The following is a 26,824-nucleotide window of genomic DNA, read 5'->3' as shown; positions in this document are numbered from 1 at the left end:
TCTCTTTAATCTGCTGCCAGAGTTAATCACTTCTATGAATTTCTAATTCATTTTGTTTATACCTCTCACCATTTTCACATTTATTATATCTTTAGTGTAAGTCTTAAAATTCCTATGGTACTGAAAATTCTTTAAGAATAGGAATTATGAAGTTTATATATATCTGTATTCCTCAGTTTCCTGTGTATTAGAAAATCATTACTTTTGGTGCTTATTTAGTTGGTTGAATGAATGCAAGAAAGAAAATACATGCATCTTATTGAGGTGTCAGCCCTAAGCAGATTCACTACAGATGTTTCTGTGTTCATTCATTTGATAAATATTTATTACATACATACTATGTTCCAGACACTGTAATGTCCTATGGGAATTCGTCAATGAACCAGTCCAAAATCCATGTCATCATGGAAAGCAGTTACCACTTAACTTCCCAGGATATTTTACAGTGACTTGTTTGGAAGACAGGAGTTTTGTAGCACAGCCCCTCAAGCTTGTGAAAGCAACTGCAGTATTAAGCTCCTGTCCTGTGATTTGTCATGCCCAATTGCACATTCCCCTCATTCCTGCACTGCAAGTACCCTCCCTGTCTCTGATTCTTGTGTTTGTTTTTGCTCAGACTTAATCTCTCTGGCTGTGTTGACTCAATATTTGACTCTGACCTGCATCTGAGTCCACTGACACTACTTTCCCCTCACAGACTAACTATTGGCATATTGCTCAAGCACTCCCAGGCATTCATGATCACCTTCACTTCTCCTGTCAGTGTACTAACGGCTTGCTGTAACCTTGTCCTGCTGCTTGGCTCCACATAGGATATATATTGTCTCACCGGTCATTCTGTGTATAAATGCAACAGTAATGCACTTTGTGCCAGTGGCAGACAGGCATAAACCAACCACTTCTTTACTGAGGACCTGGTGAGTGCCCAGCATGGTGCTAGGCAATGTGAGGAGAAACAAAGAAGTAACCATCTTCCTCCCCAACATGCACATTTATAAAAATGTATCCTCTAGTTGAGGTACTGGTAAATAATTCGTACAAAGGAAATTAGGGAATGCATTATGACCTCTTTCTCCACTCCTTTTCTGCCTCATTTACCTCTACAGTCTAAGACTAGATTTGTAGCTCTTGGTCTGTAGCTTGAATTAAAAAATAATAGTTGTTGGGCTTCCCTGGTGGCGCAGTGGTTGGGAGTCCACCTGCCGATGTGGGGGACGCGGGTTCGTGCTCCGGTCCAGGAAGATCCCACATGTCTCAGAGCGGCTGGGCCCGTAAGCCATGGCTGCTGGACCTGCACATCCAGAGCCTGTGCTCCGCAACGGGAGAGGCCACAGAAGTGAGAGGCCCACGTACCGCAAAAAATAAAAATAAAGTTGTAGGAGAGTATACCTAGAATTCCATCATACTTATATTTAACTTCTATGAATTCAACTTTAAATGATCATTTAATTTAAATAAAATACTGTTAAATTATACACACATATGTATTTCCTCTTATGTACCATAATTGCTATCTAATACTTTATAAAGTATATGTAGTCACATATATGTTACTCTCCAGGATTGCATACCAAAATAATATTTGTCCCAGTGTTTCTATGGGCAATGTAAAAGAAGCATTAAAAAAAATCAGGAGTAATTTTGGCCAAATGTTATTTTAAACATTTTTAATGGTTTTTTTGTGTGTGTGTGTTGGGGGGAGGTGAGAGGGAGGTCCAAGAGGGAGGAGATATATGTATACATTTAATGTTATCTTTAACTTAAGGAATGCGTTTGTAACATAACCCCATGTATAAAATGCTACTCTGAGTAAGTAGAGCTAATAGAGATTAGAAAGGGGAGTAAGGCAAGTCACGTTGGAGTAACCAAAGTAAGGAGGGTACATATGCAGCCATTTTATTATTTTTTTACAATTTTTATGAAAGCATTTCCTAAATCTAAAATGTCCAAATATTCATACAGGTTCCACGGGAAAAATGACTTCAGAAATGAGTTTCTAAAAATAAATCATTTGGTGTTTATAGCAAAGGTATTGAACTGCCACAGGTAAAGAATGAACTGCTTCCTCTTCAGCATATATATGAAAGCTTATAAATAGTTGATAAGCCATTGGCTATCATGTAAAAGTGACAACATGTGCGTTTAGACTCATATAAAAGATAATGCTGCACCGACGCGGACTTGGGGCCCAGAAGTGGGTTCCCAGTCTCAGGTGGACAACCTATCCGTCCACAGTCACATAGCAGAGCAGCCTGCCCTCTCCTGGCACTCCAAAGTGGGGGGACGGGGGCAGAGTCGGCTACAGCTTCATGCTGAAGAGTGCTAAGATGGCCACTCTGGCTCGGGATCTTTCCAGATGCTTCAGGTGTTGTGAACAGAGATTTCTTTGGATTATGTGTTTCTCAGCTAGACTAAATGCTAACAACGGATAAGTCAAACACATTGGGCAGTTGAGACTTGTTCAAGGCCATTCCATCCTCAACCCTCAGAAATGGCATTGTGTGGACTGCAATACAACTGAGTTGATTTGTGCTTGAGTTATCTATTCTAATATGTATAGAATAGATAACTAACAAGAACCTGCTGAATAAAAAAATAAATAAATAAAATAAAATTTTTAAAAATGCCAGTGATTCCTCCATTAAATGAACACCAATAATAACTCTTCGTGTAACAGGATTGAGAAATTTTGGAAATACTTGCTATATGAATTATGTTCTTCAAGTATTGAGTCATTTACTTATTTTTTGACAATATTTTTTCCAACTTGATCTGAACCGATGGCTGGCTGTGACAGCTAGTGATAAAACAAGATCATCTTGAAGGCATCCTCCAGTCACAGATACAGTATACCAAATGAATGAATGCCAAGAAAAAGAAACAGGCTTTGTTTGCTCCAGACATCCAAGTTTATCATCAGGACTAAGTGGTGGAGCATCAAAGAGTAGAAAGATAGAACTTATTCAGCCAAGGAAGCCAAGTTCATAATACACTTCTCTCTGTCATGAATTTCATATTTTGTTCCAAGTTATGTGGTCTGGAAAGTGGGCCTTGGTCACACCATTTGCTATGCTACACTTAATATGGAGATTAATACCTGATTTTCGTGGTTATGCCTAACAAGATGCTCGAGAATTAATTTGTGAGCTTTTGGATAAAATACAGCATGACCTAGAGACAACTGATACCAGGATACCATCTCATATCCCCACTTCTCAACGGAAACTTATCAAACAGTTTATGAATGTTGTGAATAACATTTTTCATAGATAACTTGTTACTCAGGTTACGTGTCTCACATGTGACAACAAATCAAATATCATAGCACTTTTCTGGAAATTGTCACTGGAATTTCCAGAAAGATACCAATGCAATGGAAAAGATACTACTTCTCAGCTGTGTCTGGTTACTAAAATGTTGACCAAATTCACAAAAACTGAAGCTTCAGAAGGAAAAATCTATATATGTGACCAGTGTAATTAAAAGCATAGAAGGTTTTCCTCAAACTAGTTATGCTCACAGAAGCCCCCAAACAGCTTATGATATTCCACCTACCTCAGTTTCTCATATTACATCTCAAAGGATTCAGGTGATCAGGACACAATAATTAAGAGAAGATTGGTGTTCGTGTTGGCTTTGAAGAAATCTTAAACATGGAGCCATATTGCTGCAGGGAATCTCTGAAACCTCACAGACCAGAATGTTTTATTCATTACGTACCTGCTGTAGTAATGCACCACGGGAAAGAATTTGGCTCAGGATATTACACTGCCTAGTGTTATAATCCCGAAGGAGGGTTCTGAGTACACTGCAATGATTCCAAGCTAAACATGTGCACTATGGATGAAATATGCAAGGCCCAAGCTTATATATATATATATATATATATATATATATATATATATTTTTTTTTTTTTTTTTTTTTTTTTTTTGCAGTACACGGGCCTCTCACTGTTGTGGCCTCTCCCATTGCGGGGCACAGGCTCCGGACGCACAGGCTCAGCGGCCATGGCTCACGGGCCAGCCGCTCCGCGGCATGTGGGATCTTCCCGGACCGGGACACGAACCCGTGTCCCCTGAATTGGAAAGCGGACTCTCAACCACTGCGCCACCAGGGAAGCCCTATATTTTGTTTTATACCCAGCGAGTTACTGAGAATGGACATTCTAAACACCTGTCTGGTAGCCAACATCCCAAAGAAATTGATACCTCTTCTAATGAAATCCTTAGCTGATCCAAAGACAGTGGGTCTTTCTTCTTGCGATTTATATGTATGTATGTATATATATATGTGTGTGTGTGTGTGTGTGTGTGTGTGTGTGTGTGTTTTAAGAGGGTTGACTTAAAAACTTTGAGCTTCATTGTTTTTATTTTCTTACTAATCAGTGCACACTATGTTTACACATTTTGTATCTAACTACAATAAATCTCTTTTTTACAGAGACAGATTAGCATAATTATATGTATATCAATGGCAGTAGGTAACTAAATATTTTTCAAATACCTGGGAGTTTTTATTTATCTCTTTTTTAACATCTTTATTGGAGTATAATTGCTTTACAAAGGTGTGTTACTTTCTGCTTTATAATAAAGTGAATCAGTTATACATATACATAAGTTCTCATATCTCTTAACCTTTGCGCCTCCATCCCTCTGAACCTCCCTATCCCACTACTCTAGGTGGTCACAAACCACCTAGCTGATCTCCGTGTGCCATGCGGCTACTTCCCACTAGTTATCCATCCTACGTTTGGTAGTGAAAATATGTCCATGCCACTCTCTCACTTTGTCACAGTTTACCCTTCCCCCTCCCCATATCCTCAAGTCCATTCTCTAGTAGGTCTGTGTCTTTATTCCTGTCCTAACCCTAGGCTCTTCATGACATTTTTTTCCTTAGATTCCATATATATGTGCTAGCAAACGGTATTTGTTATTCTCCTTCTGACTAACTTCACATTGCATGACAGACTCCAGGTCAATCCACCTCACTAAAAATAACTCAATTTCCTTTCTTTTTGGGCTGAGTAATATTCCATTGTATATATGTGCCACATCTTAGTTAACCTTTCATCTGTTGATGGACACTTAGGTGGCTTCCAAGTCCTGGGCATTGTAAACAGAGCTGCAATGAACCTTTTGGTACATGACACTTTTTGAACTACGGTTTCCTCAGGGTATATGCTCAGTAGTGGGATTACTGGGTCGTATGGTAGTTCTATTTGTAGTTTTTTTAAGGAACTCCATACTGTTCTTCACAGTGGCTGTATAAATTTACATTCCCACCAACAGTGCAATAGTGTTCCCTTTTCTCCACACTCCCTCCAGAGTTAATTGTTTCTAGTTTTTTGGAAGATGGCCATTCTGACCAGTGTGAGATGATATCTCATTGTAGCTTTGATTTGCATTTCTCTAATGATTAATGATGTTGAACATTCTTTCATGTGTCTGTTGGCAATCTGTATATCTTCTTTGGAGAAATGTCTATATAGGTCTTCTGCCCATTTTTGGATGGGTTGTTTGTTTTTTTGTTATTGAGTTGCATGGGCTGCTTGTAAATTTTGGAGATTAATCCTTTGTCGGTTGCTTCATTTGCAAATATTTTCTCCCATTCTGAGGGTTGTCTTTTGGTCTTGTTTATGGTTTCCTTTGCTGTGCAAAAGCTTTGCAGTTTCATTAGGTCCCATTTGTTTATTTTTGTTTTTATTTCCATTTCTCTGGGAGGTGGGTCAAAAAGGATCTTGCTGTGATTTATGTCATAGAGTGTTCTGCCTATGTTTTCCTCTAAGAGTTTGAGAGTTTCTGGCCTTATATTTAGGTCTTTAATCCATTTTGAGCTTATTTTGGTGTATGGTGTTAGGGAGTGATCTAATCTCATACTTTTACATGTACCTGTCCAGTTTTCCCAGCACCACTTATTGAAGAGGTTGTCCTTTCTCCACTGTACATTCCTGCCTCCTTTATCAAAAATAAGGTGACCATATGTGCGTGGGTTTATCTCTGGGCTTTCTATCCTCTTCCATGGATCTATCTTTCTGTTTTTGAGCCAGTACCATACTGTCTTGATTACTGTAGCTTTGTAGTATAGTCTGAAGTCAGGGAACCTGATTCCTCCTGCTCCATTTTTTGTACTCAAGATTGCCTTAGCTATTTGGGGTCTTTTGTGTTCCCATACAAATTGCAGAAATAAAACTTGATACTTGATACAATTTCAATTTTCTTAAAGTTACCAAGGTTTGATTTGTGACCCAGGATATGATCTATCCTGGAAAATGTTCCATGAGCACTTGAGAAAAGTGTGTATTCTGTTGTTTTTGGATGGAGTGTCCTATAAATATCAATTAAGTCCATCTTGTTTAATGTATCATTTAAAGCTTGTGTTTCCTTATTTATTTTCATTTTGGATGATCTGTCCATTGGTGAAAGTGGGGTGTTAAAGTCCCCTACTATGAATGTGTTACTGTTGATTTCCCCTTTTATGGCTGTTAGTATTTGCCTTATGTATTGAGGTGCTCCTATGTTGGGTGCATAAATATTTACAATTGTTATATCTTCTTCTTGGATCGATTGCTTGATCATTATGTAGTGACCCTCTTTGTCTCTTAATAGTCTTTATTTTAAAGTCTATTTTGTCTGATATGAGAATTGCTACTCCAGCTTTCTTTTGGTTTCCATTTGCGTGGAATATCTTTTTCCATCCCCTTACTTTCAGTCTGTATGTGTCTCTAGGTCTGAAGTGGGTCTCTTGTAGACAGCACATATATGGGTCTTGTTTTTGTACCCATTCAGCCAATCTGTGTCTTTTGGTGGGAGCATTTAGTCCGTTTACATTTAAGGTAATTATCGATATATATGTTCCTTTCTCCATTGTCTAAATTGTTTTGGGTTCGTTATTATAGGTCTTTTCCTTCTCTTGTGTTTCTTGCCTAGAGAATTTCCTTTAGCATTTGTTGTTAAGCTGGTTTGGTGGTGCTGAACTCTCTCAGCTTTTGCTTGTCTGTAAAGGTTTTAATTTCTCCATCAAATCTGAATGAGATCCTTGCTGGTTAGAATAATCTTGTTTGTAGGTTTTTCTCCTTCATCACTTTAAATATGTCCTGCCAGTCCCTTCTGGCCTGCAGAGTTTCTGCTGAACGATCAACTGTTAACCATATGGGGATTCCCTTGTTTTTTTATTTGTTGTTTTTCCCTTGCTGCTTTTAATTTGTTTTCATTGCATTTAATTTTGGACAGTTTGATTAATATGTGTCTTGGCGAGTTTTTCTTGGATATATCCTGTATGGGACTCTCTGTGCTTCCTGGACTTGATTAACTATTTCCTTTCCCATATTAGGGAACTTTTCAACTAGAATCTCTTCAAATATTTTCTCAGTCCCTTTCTTTTTCTCTTCTTCTTCTGGAACCCCTATAATTTGAATGTTGGTGTGTTTAATGTTGTCCCAGAGGTCTCTGAGACTGTCCTCAGTTCTTTTCATTCATTTTTCTTTATTCTTCTCTGTAGTAGTTATTTCCACTACTTTATCTTCCAGGTCACTTATCCATTCTTCTGCCTGAATTATTCTGCTATTGATCCCTTCTAGAGTATTTTTAATTTCATTTATTGTGTTCTTCATCATTGCTTTTTCATCTTTAGTTCTTCTAGGTCCTTGTGAAATGTTTCTTGCATTTTCTCTATTCTATTTCCAAGATTTTGTATCATTTTTACTATCATTATTCTGAATTCTTTTTCAGGTAGACTACCTATTTCCTCTTCATTTGTTAGGTCTGCTCAGTTTTTATCTTGCTCCTTCATCTGCTGTGTGTTTTTCTGTCTTCTCATTTTGCTTATCTTACTGTGTTTGGGGTCTCCTTTTGGCAGGCTCCTGGTTCATAGTTCCCGTTGTTTTTCGTGTCTGTCCCCAGTGGCTAAAGTTGTTTCAGTGGGTTGTGTAGGCTTCCTGGTGGAGGGTACTAGTGCCTGTGTTCTGGTGGATGAGGCTGGATCTTGCCTTTCTGGTGGGCAGGTGTACGTCTGGTGGTGTGTTTTGGGGTATCTGTGGACTTACTATGATTTTATGCAGACTCTATACTAATGGGTGTGGTTGTGTTCCTATCTTGCTAGTTGGTTGGCATAGGGTGTCCAGCACTGTAGCTTGCTGGTCTTTGAGTGAAGCTGGGTATAGGTGTTGAGATGGAGATCTCTGGGAGATTTTTGCTGCCTAATATTACGTGGAGCTGGGAGTGCTCTTGAGGACCAGTGTCCTGAAGTTGGCTCTCCCACCTCAGAGGCATAGCACTGACTCCTGGCTCTAGCACCAAGAGCCTTTCATCCACACAGCTCAGATTAAAAGGTAGAAAGTGTGGAAAGAAAGAAAGAAGATAAAGGAAAATAAAATAAAGTCAGGTAAAATAAATTGAAGTTATTAAAATAAAAAAAAATAATTATTAAGAAAAAAAAATTTTTAAAGAAAAAAACAAAAATAAAACGGATGGATTGAACCCTAGGGCAAATGGTGAAAGCAAAGCTATACAGACAAAATCTCACACAGAAGCATACACATACACACTCACAAATAGCAGAAAAGGGGAAAAAAATTATAAATCATTCTCTCAAAGTCCACCTCCTCAATTTTTTGATGATTTGTTGTCTATTCAGGTATTCCACAGATGCAGGGTACAACAAGTTGCTTGTGGAGATTTAATCTGCTGTTCCTGAGGCTGCCGTGAGAGATTTCCCTTTCTCTTCTTTTTTTTGCGCAGCTCCCGGGGTTCAGCTTTGTATATGGCACCGCCTCTGCATGTAGGTCACTGAAGGGCATCTGTTCTTTGCTCAGAGAAGACGGGGTTAAAGGAGCCGCTGATTCGGGGGCTCTGGCTCACTCAGTCCGGCGGAGGGAGGGGTACAGATGTGGGGTGAGTCTGCGGCGGCAGAGGCCGGTGTGACGTTGCACCAGCCTGAGGCTTGGTGTGTGTTCTCCCGGGGAACTTGTCTCTGGATCCCGGGACCCTTGCAGTGGCGGACTGAAGAAGCTGCCATGAGGGGAGGTGGGGATAGTGACTTGTGCTTGCACACAGGCTTCTTGGTGGTGGCGGCAGCAGCCTTAGCGTCTCATGCCCGTCTCTGGGTTCCACACTGTTAGCTGCGGCTCCTGCCCTTCTCTGGAGCTCGTTTAAGCAGCTCGCTTAATCCCCTCTCCTGGCGCACCAGGAAACAAAGAGGGAAGAAAAAGTCTCTTGCCTCTTTGACAGCTCCAGACTTATTCTGTACTTCCTCCCTTCTAGCAGTTGTGCACTAAACCCTTCAGGTTTTGTTCTCGCCGCCAGTCCTCTCCCTGCGATCAGACCAAAGTCCGAGCCTCAGCTCCTAGCCCCACGTGCCCCGGCGGGTGAGCAGACAAACCTCTTGGGCTGGTGAGTACCAGTCGGCACCCATCCTCTGTGCGGGAATCTCTCTGCTTTGCCCTCTGCATCCCTTTTGCTGCGCTCTCCTCCATGGCTCTGAAGCTTTCCCCCTCCAACCTCCACAGTCTCCACCTGCAAAGGGGATTCCTAGTGTGTTGAAACCTTCCCTCCTTCAAAGCTCCCTCCCACTGGTGCATGTCCTGCCCCTGTTCTTTTGTCTCTGTTTATTCTTTTTTCTTTTGCCCTATCCAGTTATGTGGGGAGTTTCTTGCCTTTTGGGAGGTCTGAGGACTTCTGCCAGCATTCAGTAGGTGTTCTGTAGGAATTTTTCCACGTGTAGATATATTTCTGGTGTATCTGTGGGGAGGAAGGTGATCTCCACATCCTACTCCTCTGCCATCTTCTTTTGAAACCTCTACCTGGGAGTTTTAAACTTTTAGTTCTTACCTCAGACTGGTGTTGCCTCTTTTATATGTTAATGTCTTAATTGGCTCACATCATGAATTTGTGCAGTCTTCTACTGAAGAATTTTAGGTGGCATCATTTTATATGTTTCTTATTTATCTTTTGTTGCTATTTTCTATACAAATTCTTAGACAGAATATTAGACTTTCTTCACTAATAGTCTTACCAAGAACAAGGCATTTCTTTCAGATTTGTATATTGGAAGTTATGTTTGCCCCCTGAAGGGAGTTAAACTACTACAAAGTAAAATGTCAAGGTATCATCTAATTACTCATTGATCACACTTACTAATATTCCTGAGACTTTGTGTGTTACAGGGCTCAGAATAGACATTACTTTGGTTAATGGAACTTCCTTTTCCAAAAATGTATTAAGTTTTTATAATTGTTCTTTATTTGGTCTAGTCAAACTGCATACAAATAAAGATGACAGCTTTATAAGTATTAGGTTGAAAAAGACATATATTAGGAAATTTTCCTTAAATTTTAGAGAACAAGTCATTTGGGGAAGCTGATCTTGAAGTGCAATGAGAATTTATCACTGAACAAGGAAATCATTCATACCGAAAATACAATTTGTGTATTAAATGGCTAAGGTTTAAAATAATTCATCTATTAAATACCTATACAAGTTGTTACTTCAACTGTTAACAAAATTATACCTCATTAAAGATTCATGTGGTCAAGATAAAAAGAAAACAACTATATTAGTTATCCAAAACTATTTACGTAGGTATTATACTCTTTGGGCACTGATTCTCTTTAGCTCTGGTACCAGCCTGGGTTAATAAACTAAAAATGTGTACCGGGGGTTGTAAGAAATATTGATTTTTCAAGTTTTCTTACTAGTAAAGTGATAGATGACACAACTTTTAATTATATTCTTTATGTCACATCAACTCCCAGAACATATATTTTATCTTCCTGCCATTCATTTTTTATGGACATGTATTTTATCTTCCTGTATTCATTTTTTAAAATTTTGACAAAATATTTCAATTATAGCAAATATTTAACTGACAAGAAGTCCTTTCCTATCTAATTGGTTTACCTTTCTGTATGACTCATTTGCATCTATATGTACACAGCTGCAAAGTGAAGTGAATTCAGTTTCATTTGATCAATGTAAACAAAGTGTGTCATTTGGGGAAAAGATCATGTAAACAAGCAAACCAAATTCTGTGAGGGGTCTCAGTCATTATTCATGGTGGGATGTATGGAGCTCACATATATAGTAAGATCAGTTGAAATGACATGGCAAATACCTGTGGGCATATTTTCACAAGAATTTCTCCATCATTCAGTTTCATACTACACACTGGAGAAAAGGAAACTACTCACTGTTGATGTCAGAAAAATTAAAGTTTACAAATATTCTTATTTTTTTCTACTGTGTGTTTTTGCTTTGTGGTTACCATAAGACTTACATAAAACTTCTTACTGGTATAATATTCAATTTTTAGACGATAACAAAATAACTTCAATCACATTAAAAAAGTATATCCTTTTACTCCTCCCTCATATATTTTATGTTTTTGGTGCCACAATTAACCTGTCATTATATTTTATACCCATTAACAAATTATTGTAGCTATAGTTATTTGTAATTCTTATGTCCTTTAACCTTTATACTAGAGTGAAAAAGATGAACACACCACAATATCACAGTATTAAAGTATTCTGAATTTGACTTTATAACTTAAAACTTACCTGTGTGTTTGATATCATATGTTTTCATGTAACTAATTAGCACCATTTCATTTCAGCTTAAAAACTCCTTTTAGCATTTCTTAAGAGACAGGTCTAGTAGTGATGAACTCCTTCAGCTTTGGTTTGTCTGGGAAAGTCTTTATCTCTCCCTCATTACTGAAGGACAATTTTGCCAGATAAAGTATTCTTGGTTGGCAAGTTTTTTTTTTTTTTTTTTTTTTGCTTTCTTTTATCACTTTGAATATATCATTTTACTCTCTCCTGACCTTCAAAGTTTCTGCTAAGAAATCCACTAATAGACTTATGAGGGTTCTCTTCTATATGAAGACCCTTGTTTTTTTCTCTTTTTTAACTCACACAGTTTTATGTTAATATGTGTTTTATAATACATTTTTGTTGTTCTTTAAGCATTTTAATGAGGTTTTCAAACCATTCTTTTTATTTTGAAATAAATGCACAGAGAAAAATATGACAGTAATGTACCCACAATTTAGGAATTAATATTTTGCCATATTTCCTTTATTTTTTTCATGTTCCTATATTGTTTTCTTTATTTTTTTAATAAAAGGTTACAGATACTGTTGCAGTCCCCTTTGCATCCTGTACTTTTAAGAAGCATATGTATTTCTCACATACAAATTGGTGTCTTTCCCTGCATTCCCATTCTTTCTCACATATTCATACAACATTGTACCGATTTTTGTTTTTATGAGTTACAGAAATGATTTCACGCACACATATCTTCCAGAAACTTGCTTTTTCACTCAACTTTATTTCTGAGATTTATTCTTGTCAGTACATGTAAATCCAGCCCCTTTGTTCTAACTTCTGTACAGTGCCCAGTCAAATGGAAGTACATCCTTCATCCGTACAGTCCCCACTGAGGGATATATGATTTGTCACCAGTTTCATGCTGCTGCCAGTGCTGCAATGGCCACCATACTTGGGTGGAGAATATCATTTTGAGTTAATTATTTTAGGAAATCTAGGAGCTTCATTCATGAACTTGGATGACAATATCTCCACTCAGACTCGGGATGTTCTCAGCTATTATTTCTTTTAATAAGCTTTCTGCTCCTTTCCCCCTTTCTTCTCCTTCTGAAACTACAGTAATACGTATACTGTTTCCTTTAGTGGTATCCCACAGTTCACAAAGGTTTTCTTCACTCTTTTTCTTTATGTTTTCTTTGTTGTCCTCTTGAGACAGAAAGACAAGAGTGTAGCCATCTTAGAAAAGGACCGGGGAGTGACCTTGAACAAACAAGCTTAACAAACTCAGCAAAACAAAGCACGTGAAATCTTGGGTGTTTGAGACAATACCAGAGATCCAAAGGGGTAAAACATTATCTCTCTTCCTTTGGTTTATGTACATAGTTTCAAAAGGACAAAAGTGGGACTATAAATCCACCACATAGCAGAATCACCAAACTCCCAGTTCCCTGAGATATAGATGAAGACCTGACACACACTCCTGTTTTGCTTTGTTTTGTTTTTCTTCTTTTGCAGAGAGCAGACCCACAGCAGATGAAAACTTCTGACTGCAAGCACATAGACATCAGACCTGTTTAAACCAGAAGATTGATGATGTTCAAAACTTCACTTTGATGCCAACCAGTCTGAGAATTGAGCACAAGCTGGTCAGACACCCTGTAGCCCTCTCCCTCACACTGCCTTTAAAACACTTACCTGAAAGTCTTCAAGGAGTTGGCACCCTTTCATGTTCTCTCTCCCTTGTGCACAAGTTATCCTTTCAATAAAAATTATTGTTTGCCTAAAAATCTTGTGGGAGATTTTCAGAAATCTGGAGAAGACCTGGTAACATTTCTTGGCAAGCCAGTCAGTAGGGACAGCTGTGCTGGGACACCCCTTTTGTTTGGAGGTGGGGGGGTCCCAGACTCCAGGGTTCTTGGACGAGAAGGGTTATTTTCATAGCATAGGACAAGCAGCCACCTGAAGCTCTTCTGTTTCATCATCTTTGAAGCTAGTAAGTCCCTGTTGGGGCTTTCAGTTTTTGTTCATCTACAATGGGAAAACATAACTTTTCCCTTTATATCTCCCTTTCTCTCTATCTCCCTTTCTCTTGAGAAGGAAACATCCTCCTTCTGTTCTGTTGATGTCTGGTTTGCTCTTCCAAAACCTGAAAATCCTAGACTGATCCCTTTGTATTGGGTGCGGCTGGGAATTGATTTCCTTTTGCATGCTTCTGTTGTTGTGGTGCACCCTGGGGGATTATGCTTGCTTTTATTACCTCTTTGAATCTCAATGGTATTTTTCTGAGTGGCGTTGGTTTTGGGGAGGAAAGGACTTTTGTGACATAAGTTGATGGAGCCACAGAGGCTGCAGCCCTTTCTCAGCTCAATGTTATTTATGGTTACTCTCCACCTTGGAACACACAATTTCTGAGCCATGGATTCCTCTGATTTTTCTCTTTGTCCATTTAATTGGGCATCTGTGTGAATGTTATAAAATGGTTGAGTGATATAACATGGTAGTAAGCAGAGATTGGACCTAGGCTAAAGTGTATATTGTTGAAAAATTGAAAGGAATTCAAGATCTGATAAAGGAGTACTCTCTGCAGTCTTTAGTGGCCTAGGGTTTGTTAGAGCAGCTCTATTGGAGAGTAATTTGGGACCACTTTCAGGCCTCCATATATTGAGACAGGAAATATAGAGGAATACATTCAACCCTGGGCTCTGTGTTAATTGGGCATCTTGCCCATAGGACATTGGCCTCTTGCCAAAGGCAGCTCTCAGATTCTGTCCAGCAGCTGCCTGAGCATTTTTGTCTCAGGGACTGTCCCGAGTGCTGACAAGTGACTGGGCATCACTAACCCACAGCACTTTAAATTCTGTAGTGAAGGAAACGGGGCTCTGGCCCTATTCTGGTCTGGTTTGCTCTGATCTGTGAGATGTCTCTGGTAAGTGGTGGATTCTCACTTGTAGTGACACAAGGGTATACTTCTCTACTGGGATGCCTTGATGGGAAATTTTCCTTTTTAGGGGGAAAGTTGCAGAACTTGGTCACCTGGTTTTGAGCAGATTGCCACTTTAATTGGATTTTCCCTTCTGGGCTGTGGAATCCCTTGGCCATCTGGCACCATCTGAGTGGTGACTGGGAACATCCTCTGTTAAGACCGAGGCTCATCTGTAACCCCTGTCTGAAACAGTAGGTAGGAAATCTTCCATTCTCATGGTGGGGAGCAGCAACCCTGAGAGGCCATTAAGAAGTGGTTTATCTAGCTCTGATCTGTATGTTTCTGGCAATAGCAGGTTTGTGAAAGAACAACTGGGAATGAGAGCTCTATTCCATTTTGTAGTTGTTCCCTAGGACGTATTTTACAAAATCTGAAAGATCTTTAGTTATACTCCTATAAAGAAATATAAAGGAAGATTTTTTAACATTGCATGGCCACAATATTATTTAGACTCCAGAGGGGAAAAAGAAAAAAAATTTAGAACTTGTTCTTTTTACATATGCAGTTAGAAAAAGCTGGCTTGATAAAATATTTTTTTTCAGACCCTGAGAGAACAAAAATATGCCTAGGAGAAAACTTGAAGTTATGACTTTTACCATGGCCTTGAAAATTCACACACAGCCCACATTGCCTGAGACTTCAGCATTGGGTTAACTAATAAAATTTCAAAACAAAGGAAAAAAAGGGAAAGAGGCCTTTTTTAAACTCAAGTAAGTAAATTTAACTTATTCCAACTGCTATTTGTGATTTTGCATTTGCCAGGTGAATTGCCACTACACACAGTCATGATTCCCTATTTTTCCATTTGCTTTTTGTTTAAAAGAGGGACATGTTTGAAAAAGTTAAGGGAATTGTTGGACTTATCCCTTTGTTTTTGTCCTACAGGAATTAAATTTTGTTTTGTGTATGTATGTTTGCATGTGTAATGTAAGTGGTCTGGACATGGAAAACAAATTTATTTCTCAAATGCAGCTCCTTGGGGTGAATTCTCCAGAATTGGACCACTTTCAGTCACAAGCCAATGAAATATAAAAAGATGATTTTCCTTTGTAATATGACGTGGCCATAATACTCCCTAGATTTAGGGAAAAGTTGTCTCTTAATGTATCTTTAAACTATGGTACTATTATGCAATTATAAGTGTTTTCTTATACAGAGCGAAATAGGATAAAATTATAAATTAATAAGTTTTGTATTAAAATTCCTGATTCATAAATAAGTTTTAAAATGAAGTTATGAGACCTTTGTCTGGAAATATATATGTTTATGTGTACATTATGAATATATGTCTTTATCTTTGGATAGTATTAACAAAATCAACTTGTGAGTGAACTCTATTTAATTGGCTTAAATAAAAGTAAGCACTTACTAATCAAACATTTCTAAAAATCAACAGAAACCAACCAAAATAAATTTCTGGTTCATGTGATTTGGGGAATATTCAGTATTAACTTAATATCTGGTATTTAAGTTAGGTTAAGTTTTTAATTAATACAGACATGTCGTTAGAGTCATCAATATTAAGTATAGTACTTCCATTGAATCTAGGTTTACTTAAAGACAATAATTTCATATTATATCTTTGGCAAAATTTGTCAGCAAGAAAATTAACTTGGTATGATGATATTTTCATAAGTAATCAAATATAGAAAAATGCAATAAAATATTTTAGGTGAACTATTTGGGAATAATTACGTTTTAGATTTTTTAGATTCTTAGTAAGGAAAATTTAGAGTTTGCTAAATTAAGTTAAATAATGAGAATTCATTGAAGGTCTAAATCATTTTTTAAATGAGACAAAATCCTGGAACATTGGCTGCTAGAAAAGTCTAATTCCACCTACGTTTCCCTTCTTATGAGAGAAAAGCTAGAGATGTTTGGGTTTATTAGACATATGTGCCACATTAAAAAGATAAATTATTCAATGAAAAATGCATTTTTTAGAGGTCATGGACTATGTTCTTAAGTTTGCTAATCAGGAAATACTGGTATGACAAACAGTTCATATTGACTGCTTGTTAGTTTTCACTAGAGATTAAGGCTTTTTTAAGGGTTAAAAATGATAATATATGTAATTAAACACCAATATAATAAGGGAAGCATTTTATTTTTTTTTATTTTTAACATCTTTATTGGAGTATAATTGCTTTACAATGGTGTCTTAGTTTCTGCTTTATAACAAAGTGAATCAGTTATACATATGTTGCCATATCTCCTCCCTCTTGTGTTTCCCTCCCTCATGCACTCCCTATTCCACCCCTCTAGGTGGTCACAAATCACCGAGCTGATCTCCCTGTGCCATGTGGCTGCTTCCCACTACCTATCCACCCTACGTTTCATAGTGTATATATGTCCATGCCACTCTCTCACTTTGTCACAGCTTACCCTTCCCCCTCCCCATATCCTCAAGTCCATTCTCTAGTAGGTCTGTGTCTTTATTACCATCTTAACCTTAGGTTCTTCATGATCTTTTTTTTCCCCTTGGATTCTATATATATATGTGTTAGCATATGGTATTTGTTTTTCTCTTTCTGACTTACTTCACTCTGTATGACAGACTCTAGGTCCATCCACCTCACTACAAATAACTCATTTTCATTTCTTTTTATGGCTGAGTAATATTCCATTGTATACATGTGCCACATCTTCTTTATCCATTCATCCGATGATGGACAAGTAGGTTGCTTCCATCTCCTGGCTATTGTAAATAGAGCTGCAACGAACATTTTGGTACATGACTCTTTTTGAATTATGGTTTTCTCAGGGTATATGCCCAGTAGTGGGATTGCTGGGTCGTATGGTATTTCTATTTGTCATTTTCTAAGGAACCTCCATACAGTTTTCCATAGTGGCTGTATCAATTTACATTCCCACGAGCAGTGCAAGAGTGTTCCCTTTTCTCCACACCCTCTCCAGCATTTATTGTTTCTAGATTTTTTGATGATGGCCATTCTGACTGGTGTGAGATGATATCTCATTGTAGTTTTGATTTGCATTTCTCTAATGATTAATGATGTTGAGCATTCTTTCATGTGTTTGTTGGCAGTCTGTATATCTGCTTTGGAGAAATGTCTATTTAGGTCTTATGCCCATTTTTGGATTGGGTTGTTTGTTTTTTTGTTATTGAGCTACATGAGCTGCTTATAAATCTTGGAGATTAATCCTTTGTCAGTTGCTTCATTTGCAAATATTTTCTCCCATTCTGAGAGTTGTCTTTTGGTCTTTTTATGGTTTCCTTTGCTATGCAAAAGCTTTTAAGTTTCATTAGGTCCCATTTGTTTATTTTTGTTTTTATTTCCATTTCTCTAGGTGGTGGGTCAAAAAGGATCTTGCTGTGATTTATGTCATAGAAGTGGGATATATATTGTCAGTGATAGAATTTATGAAGAATGGAGATACCTTCGCTTTAGGGGAAAAAAAAAAAAGTGAGAGAGAATAATTTTGTCCTAGAGCTGGTTGTTTCCGGATGGGAAAAATAAGGTACAAACTAATGTGGATAAAGAAAGTGATGTAAGGTTTATTAAAAAAGAACCTTGAGAAAGTTTTGTGCACGGTCAAAACTGTCTAAGATTAGATTAAATTTAATTAAGTAAATTAATTTTGTTGTTAAAATTAAGCTTGTACAAGACTCGAGTTTGGTTTTCTCTCTCTGTTAAGGAAAAAAGTTTTTCCTGGAATGCTGAATTGCTTTTTATAACAGACCGTAAGTTTCTTTACGTTTTAAAGTCATCTCTAGTGATCTATTGTAATTTTCTGTATTTCCCTCCAAAGTCTTTTATTGTAAATTAGGTTAAATAAGTATTATTTCACAGTGAGCTAAGATACTATTTGACTAGGTGTTTTGAAATTTTTAATATTTCTGATAAACTTCCCAAGGATCAAGTTTAGATGAAGTTCTTTGGATCTCTAACTAACTTTGGGATATTTCAAAGGGCACTTGATGCACCTTAGAGAGAAATATTACAGTAATTAGGATTATTTGATAAATTAAATACATGGAAAACGTTGTCAAATAATGATAGATATTCTTAGGTTATATTGTATGGGTAAATGTCATTAATGTAGGTGTTCTAGAAATTATACAATGTTCCTTAAATTTGAATATGTCCTGTATAATGTTATCAGTCATAATTCTAGTTATTTTCTTAAAATGCTATATGCCACAACAACTTAATTAAACTTCTTTTTCAGTTGCATGTAATCAGATCTTTAACCATGTCTTTTAAGTCTTTTGTCATTCATAGACAGTTATTATTTCACTCTAATGTTTTGTAAAAATGCTTCATCTTTAAGAAGATTCGTAAAGACTTTTTAACAAGTACAGGTTTCTGATAATGTTCAAATCATACTGCTGAACTGGGTAAGAAATTAAACAGTTCCAACTGAAAGTTATCATTTTACTTCTAGCCATACTTCTGACCATAATGTTTAGAATGAAAAGAAAATTTTCTAGTGAAGTTGCCACAGAGTATAACTACCCATGACATGTATCACTGCTTGCTGTAAGTCTACTACTTGAAGAACATGTACAGTGTTTGTGTGACAATTTGGTATAATTGATACAATGTATAGCCTATAAAATGTGTCCCCATTGGCATACCTCTGTACTTGCTTGTTATGTCTAATTTGTTTTTCCCCAACATGGATAATTAGGCAAATATATATATTACACGTGATGGACCCAGGACAGGAAACAACCACACTGGCACTGGGGGACAAATATTTTGCTCATCAATGCTTTCTATTCAAAGATTTGCAAACAAAAAGCAGAAATGATATAGTAAATTTTCACATATCAAAGTATGGAAAAGTTATTCTGGTTAACTAGGACAGCCTGTTTTGTGACTTGTCAAATATATACTGTATATCTGCTTTAAACATTATGGGAAAAAATACATATAAAACTCAAAATAGAGTAACTGTGGTTCAGGCATCCAAAATAGAGCTAGATGATCATTGTGGATGTGATTTCAGGCACATTCCATATTCTCACATTACTGAGAACTTGAATTTCTGAATCATATCAGACTTAAGTTCACCACCAGCTGTTCTCAAAACAATATCAGTTAGCAGCTGCCAATGGCAACCTTATGGCCTCAATGTAACTATAGAACAAGAAGTGCCATCAAAACAGTGGTCTACCATACTTGGGGCAGAAGGCAAGGATACTCATCTTGGAGACTTATGGTCCCCCACAGCTATGGGATAAGTGGCAACTGTAACCTTCATCTGTGTGCCCTGACTGCCTCAGTTCTCAGAATTAGTCAAAAGCAGCTATGCCAAGTACTACAGTTGGTTGAAATAGGGAATATATTTCAAAACAATGCATACACTCATAGGGAAATATTGGGCTCTCTTAGATAAAAAGATGAATACCAAACTTGGTTGCCAGTCTCAATGCTAAGTTGCACCATGAAAAACAATATTTGGTTGTGCCCTCAAACTAAGTGGGACTCAGGGGACACTCTAACCTGACCCATAGTAAAGACTCTGTACAGAACAATATACAGTATATGGGAAAGGGAAAGTTCTGCTGGCAAGATAAGCTCAATGAAAAAGTGGTACTATCTGACTTTACTTGTAAAAACAAAAATTTTAATGTCAACAGAATAAGAATCTGATGTAGCACTCAGCACACTGAAATAATTTCTTTGTTGCAAGTGAATAAGTCTTTTAACAACTTGTATGTGGAAGACAAGCTGTTCTTAGAAACCAGTTAATCTCCACATCTTGAAATCAGTCTAATGGAGGCTCAGTGGTCAGAAGAACAGTTAAAATTATTAGACCAAGAAATGGAACAAGTACTGAACACATCTGTTCTGAAATACCACAAGGTCAAGCTTACAGTAGACCAAGGGGGAAAACATAAAATTTGCTTGATTAAGGAATATGACAATGTTTGCAAAGGGTACTTTGGTGACTTGGTTGCATATTTCCCACCCAGGAGTCCATGTCACTGGGATTGGAGCTTATCATCCTGACCATAGTGACTCTCATAATCATCTTTCTTCTTAGTTGTGGGTAAACACATTGTAAAAGTTGCTATCATGGCCTGGTCTGTAGAAAAACTCCCAGCAGATTTCAAACACTCTGTAATAGGGTCCAGCACTCTCCTAACTCAAGCCAGGTAGTTAGAGACTATTATGCCTCCCATCAGGAAGGGACAACAGCCCTGAGTCAGCTTTGAAGCAATTTCTGAAGATGGACCCTTGCTCTTCATCAACCCCTTAAGAATAAGGCGGCATGAATTCTGAGGGGAAATGAGACAGGGAAACGAGTGTAGCCATCTTGGAAAAGGACTGGAGAATGACCTTGAGCAAACAGGCCTAAAAACCCAGTAAAACAAGGCACCTGAAAGCCTGCGTCTTTGAGACTATAACCAGAGGCCCACAGGAATAAAAGGTTATCTCTCTTCCACAGGTGTATGTACATAGTTTCCGAAGGACAAAAGTGGGACTATAAATCCACCACATACCAGAATTACCAAACTCCCAGTTCCCTGAAAGATATAAAGGCCTGACACACACTCCTAAGTTGTTGAGGTTTTTTTGTTGTTGTTCGTTTGTTTTTCAGGAAACAGACCCCACCAGATGAAAACTGATTGCAAACACATAGACCCCAGACCTGTAGAAACCAGAAGGTTGATGATGCTCAAACCTTCACTTTGATGCCAACCAATCTGAGAATTGAGCACAAGCTGATAAGGCACCCTGCAATCCTCTCCCTCATACTACCTTTAAAACCCCTTCCTTGAAAATCCTCAAAGAGTTGGCACCCTTTCATCTTCTGTCTCCCTTGTGTACAGCTATCCTTTCAATAAAAATTATTACTTGCCTAAGAATCTTGTGGGAGCAATATTTCTATGGTACTGCTGTTCAAGAATCTGGAGAAGACATGGTAACACTCTGCCTAGATCATTTATATGACCTATCTTCTACTTCATGGATCCTTTCTTTTTTTAAAAGATTAAATCTGCTATTGATGTTCTCTTTTGCATATTTTACTTCACTCATTGTATTCTTCAGCTCCAGAATTTCTGTTTGGTTCTTTTTTAAGATTTCCAGCTCTCTTTTAAACTTCTCATTTTGTCTGTGTATTGCTTTCCTGATTTCATTAAATAGATTTTCTGTATTTTCTTGTAGCTCAATGAAATTTCTTAAAACAACTGTTTTGAAATTTTTTATTGGTTATATCACAGATTTCCATTTTGTTGGGTTTGTTTACTGGACAACTGTTGTGTTCCTTTTATGGTAACATGTTTTGTTTTTGTTTTGTTTTTTTCTTCTTTTCATTTTTCACATTCATTGAAGTCTTACTTTGGTGTCTTTGCATTTGAAGAAGCAGTCACCTCCTCCATTCTTACAGGCTTGCTTCTAGAGAGTAATAAATTCCATCAGCCCTATTAGGAATTCTGAGCCTTTCTCAGAACTCTTCTATGGACACACCTATTCCACCCTTCTTGTTTCCTATTGGGAGGTGGGGATTCATAAGGTTGTATACCTTCTCTTGAGTCTACAAATTAGGATAAGAATTGGCATCCTCCCCTTTTCTTTCCCTAGGGCAGTGGTGAAGGCTCAACTTTGTGTGCTTTCTCCCAGTCCTGCAGAATTGGACCAGCTTTCTGTGCAAGCTCACCAGTTGTCTACAAAGCCTCACTTTCACTACCCTTGGAGGTGCATATATGGAGCTGGCCATATGGTAAAGTTGTGAAGATGATTGGGGATTCCCACGGGTCAGTTGGGGAATTCACAGGCAAGTTATCCCCCTGCAGTTCATTTGCAAGCTTCCTGGTGTTATTCACTACATAGTTTTCAAAACATGTGTCCCATTGACGCTTTCTGAGATCCCTGGATGCTCTCCTCTCAGTTGCTTCCCACCCCAATCAAGCAGCAGCACCTCAGTGTTCCGGATGGGGGAAAAATATATAAATAAAAAATTAAAAAAAATACTGGATCACTTGAGAGTGTCCTGCATTGCTGAAGAAGCCTGACACTCACTCATATTTTCTTACTTTCCACGTGTTAGAAGGCAAGAAAAATATCTCTCTTGGCACTGAGCTCTGCTGCCTTAGCAGAGGGATATGCAGGTAAAGTAGAACAGTTCCTCTTTTTTGTGTCTTTTTAACATCTTTATTGGAGCATAATTGCTTTATAATGTTGTGTTAGTTTCTGCTGTATAACAAAGTGAATCCGCTATATGTGTAAATATATCCCCATATGCCCTCCCTCTTGTTTCTACCTCCCTTCTTCCCTATCCCACCCCTCTAGGTGGTCACAAAACACTGAACTGGTCTCCCTGTGCTATGCAGCTGCTTCCTGCTAGCTATCTATTTTACATTTGGTAGTGTGTATATGTCAATGCTACTGGCTCACTTCGTCCCATCTTCGCCTTCCCCTTCCCCGTGTCCTCAAGTCCATTCTCTGCATCCTGCCCCTAGGTTCATCAGAACCATTTTTTTCTAATTTTAGATTCCATGTATATGTGTTAGCATACGATATTTGTTTTTCTCTTTCTGACTTACTTCACTCTGTATGACAGACCCTAGGTCCATCCACCTCACTGCAAATAATTCAATTTTGTTTCTTTTTATGGCTGAATAATATTCCATTGTATATATGTGCCACATCTTCTTTGTCCATTCATCTCTCGATGGACACTTAGGTTGCTTCCATGTCCTGCTTATTGTAAATAGTGCTGCAATGAACATTGGGGTACATGTGTCCTTTTGAATTATGGTTTTCTCAGGGTATATGCCAAGTGCTGGGATTTCTGGGTCATATGATAGTTCTATTTTTAGTTTTTTATGGAACCTCTGTATTGTTCTCCATAGTGGCTGTGTCAATTTACATTCCCACCAACAAGAACTTTTCCTCTTACCCTCTTCAATGCATCCAATTTCAGATTGTTTTTTTGTTCCATTGGTGTGCTGGAACTTCTCCACTTGACTCCCAGATTTCCACAAAGGCCCTCTTATCCATAGATGTTTGTCAAAATCAGTTTTCTTTGGAGGAAAGATGGTAGAAACACCTTTTTCACCGTTTGATTATGTCACTCCTTTCTGTTAATTATTCCTTAAACATTGTATAGAATTCACCAGTGATGTCATCTGGTACTGGGCTTTTATTTGTAAGAAGTTTTGATCACTAATTCAACCTCTTTACTTGTTAGAGCTTTGTATATATTTTTTCTTTCTTCTTGAGCCAGTTTCAGTAATTTGTGTTTTTCTATTAATTTGTCCATTTTATGTAGGTTATTAAATTTGTTAGCATATGTCCATAATACTTATGTATAATTCTTTTAATCCCTTTTTGTTTATTTTTTGAAAGTAGTTGTTGCTGTCTCACTGAGATATAATTGACAAATAACATTATATTAGTTTCAGGAGTACAACAAAATGATTTGATATTTTTATCTATTTTGAAATTGTCACTTCATTGTGTAGGTAACCTCTATCACCACACATAATTAGTAATAGTTTTCTTTCCTGTGGTGAGAATTTTTAGATATACTCTCTTATCAACTTTCAAATCTACAACTTTATTATCCATAGTCACCATGCAGTACATTACATTCCCAGGATTTATTCATTTTGCAACCATTCCTAATTAGCAGTAAGTTCTGTAACTTATTGTTCAAAAGAAGCCATTTGAATCAAAGAGGTGTTGACATTTAATTAGAAAGAAAAAGCATGCTTTGAAATCTGTATGAGAACTATAAGGCAACATGAAATTTGCCTTCCAGGAAGCACAAACTACTATGGTTTTAAAAATAGATATACTTAAATATTTTAGGAGTTTACAATGTCCCAATTATATTTTAGACTGATTGAAGGAGAGAGAGGCGAAAAACTATTGTTTGGACCAGGGATCAAGGAGATGAAATAGAGAAAGTATGGTTTAGTGACTAGAGAACAGGAGTACTCAGGAGCAGTACAGGATGCTCAGAAGATTAGCTTGATTCTTGTTATTAACATGATGAAACTCACTGAATGATATTTACTCTTTGTTCTTGGTTTAGAAAATGGTTAGCAATAAGAAAATTAGGAACACTATTTGCTTATCACACAAGTCCTTGGAGTAAACTGCTCTGCTGCTTTACTCTTTTAAAATTTTGATCTTGAGCTATACTACTAAATTCAAGAGTATTATTTCATACAGTTCCCCTGAACTGGAAGGCACCTCAGGCCTACAGAGGTAAATTTACTTACCCAAGTTCCCACTAGATTCCTTCTTCTTTATCCTAATATGAAAAAAATTTTCTTAAGATATTGTCAGTACATCAATCATCATGCTTAAATTTCTTATAAAAATACTTATAAATAAATAATTTACCATCTATAACACCCCAATTTTATATCAACACCAAGCATTTTAATTCTGATCACACATATATTAAAGGAGCATACATTATGATTGTTTTGTTTAATTTTTAATTAAATGGAACAAATCCTTACAGAATTGTCCAGGTTCGAATTTTGTAAGGTTTTAATCTAGAATCACACGTTATTTCCTACTTTGTTTAGACTCTATTGGAATGAGCTCTTTCACAAATTTTCATTTTAATGACTCTGGTATCCCTAATCTTAAAGATCAGTGACAGAAGTGACACAAGACTACAATGATTGAAACCACTAAGTATATTTTAATAAGGTGAATATATTTACTTTTTCCCCTTAAACATCTTAATAATTGCATTCTCAATTTAAAGTCAAATAAAAAATAAAATCACAGTTTATATTTTTTGATTTTCCATTGGTATTATGTGAACCAATCATAATATTTACCTCCAAAAATATTCAAAGATTTGCTGTGGATGTCATTTTCATGCTATTAAAATACCTAGCTTTAGTAACATGTCAACTTATAAAGCTTCTGAACAACAAAATGACAAAGAAATGATTTTTATTCAGGAGAGTATGACTACTGTAGCTAGGGGACAAAAACTCAATCATACAATTGAGTTGTGTTCCACCAGATGAAAGTTACAGTAAAGCTTATTAAGGCAAAACCCACAAGGTTGTTATTCTATATGAGCCCATTAGTCTTAGCCTCTCTTGTTCCAGTTTTGTCTGATTGGTTGGTTTGCATGATTTCTATACAGGATACCTGATTTTAGTTTAAGCAAGCAGTTGAGTCTTGGATAAATTATATTCTGTGTTTTTTCTGTGAAAAATGTGGGTGAGAATTCAGTTCGCAGATGTCTACCTGGACTTAGTTACAGTTTTAGTTCCCCTAAACCACTGTGAATCCATCTTAAAAGGCCATTCACATAAAAATCCTCTTAAATATTCCTTCCTTTCATATAATTTCCCCCTTTTGATTGACTTGTTTTGCAACTTTGATGATCTAAATATTTAAAGAAATTTATTTTCGCTTTGATCTATCCCTTGCTGGGGGTGGGTGGAGGGTTCACCCTGCCCAGTTCCATCTTGTCCTTCAGTGAGACTTTATGGTACCAGGATTGATACAGCCAATCAAGGTAAATAACCGTCATCTAATGAGCTGAATCTCATAGTAATCAGAGAAACAAAAAAGGTGCTCATGTTCAAAAGATTGCAATGTCCTTTGAAATTTGCACTGAGACACAGTAAAGAAGGCCATAGGTGGATTCCATATTTATCAGGGTATGGATAGAGCAATCATATTCTCTGGCCATCTGGCTCTGATTGTTGTAGTCTCTATTGGTCATATCTTAAGTGATCATGATCTTGGTTGTACATTCGCTGACACATTTTGCTATGATTAATAAGAATAGCTTAAACAAGAGAAAGAGTGTGAGCATTACAATAATTATTACAAGTATAATTTGGAGTCTTGAATGAAGTAGGGTCCCGATTTTAGGTTGGAGCCAACTAAAGAGGTTAGGAAATTTAAAATTGATCCCATCCAGAGGAGAATTAGATCAACCTTTAAGAGATTCTCTGCCAGCTTTATGAGCTTACCAGTTTCAAGTTGGACCTGGTGTGATGCATTTATCTAAGTATAAAAGTAGTATTAGTAACAGAACCTATTCCACCTTGAGGTGCAATTAAATGATGATTATGATGAACACTAAATAGTAAATTTAAGGATTATTCATATTATACAGGCCTGGTCTGGGGTCTTGGGAAAGCTGTTTACATTAGCTGTTGGCTGATTCAAGGTGTTGAGCTGTCATCGAGTCAACTTCAATCAAATATCTGATATTGTGGAAGCAATCCACTCCACTGTAGATGTTGGAGGCTTTTTTAAAAATGAGATATATGGATCCAAGAATCAATGTCTTTTAATTTTGTATCACAAAGATTTACCAGTAATAC

General features: G+C 37.2%; 1 pseudogene; it reads left to right on the top strand.

Annotated features, from left to right (window-relative positions):
- Positions 1–2,613: 2,613 nt before the first annotated feature.
- On the top strand, positions 2,614–4,234 carry LOC101270402 (ubiquitin carboxyl-terminal hydrolase 44-like; annotated as a pseudogene).
- Positions 4,235–26,824: the final 22,590 nt, after the last annotated feature.

The sequence above is a fragment of the Orcinus orca genome, chromosome X, assembly GCF_937001465.1.
Source record: "Orcinus orca chromosome X, mOrcOrc1.1, whole genome shotgun sequence".
NCBI lineage: Eukaryota > Metazoa > Chordata > Mammalia > Artiodactyla > Delphinidae > Orcinus > Orcinus orca.
Note: the sequence above shows the minus strand (reverse complement) of the source record. Positions and strands in the feature narration are given on the sequence as shown.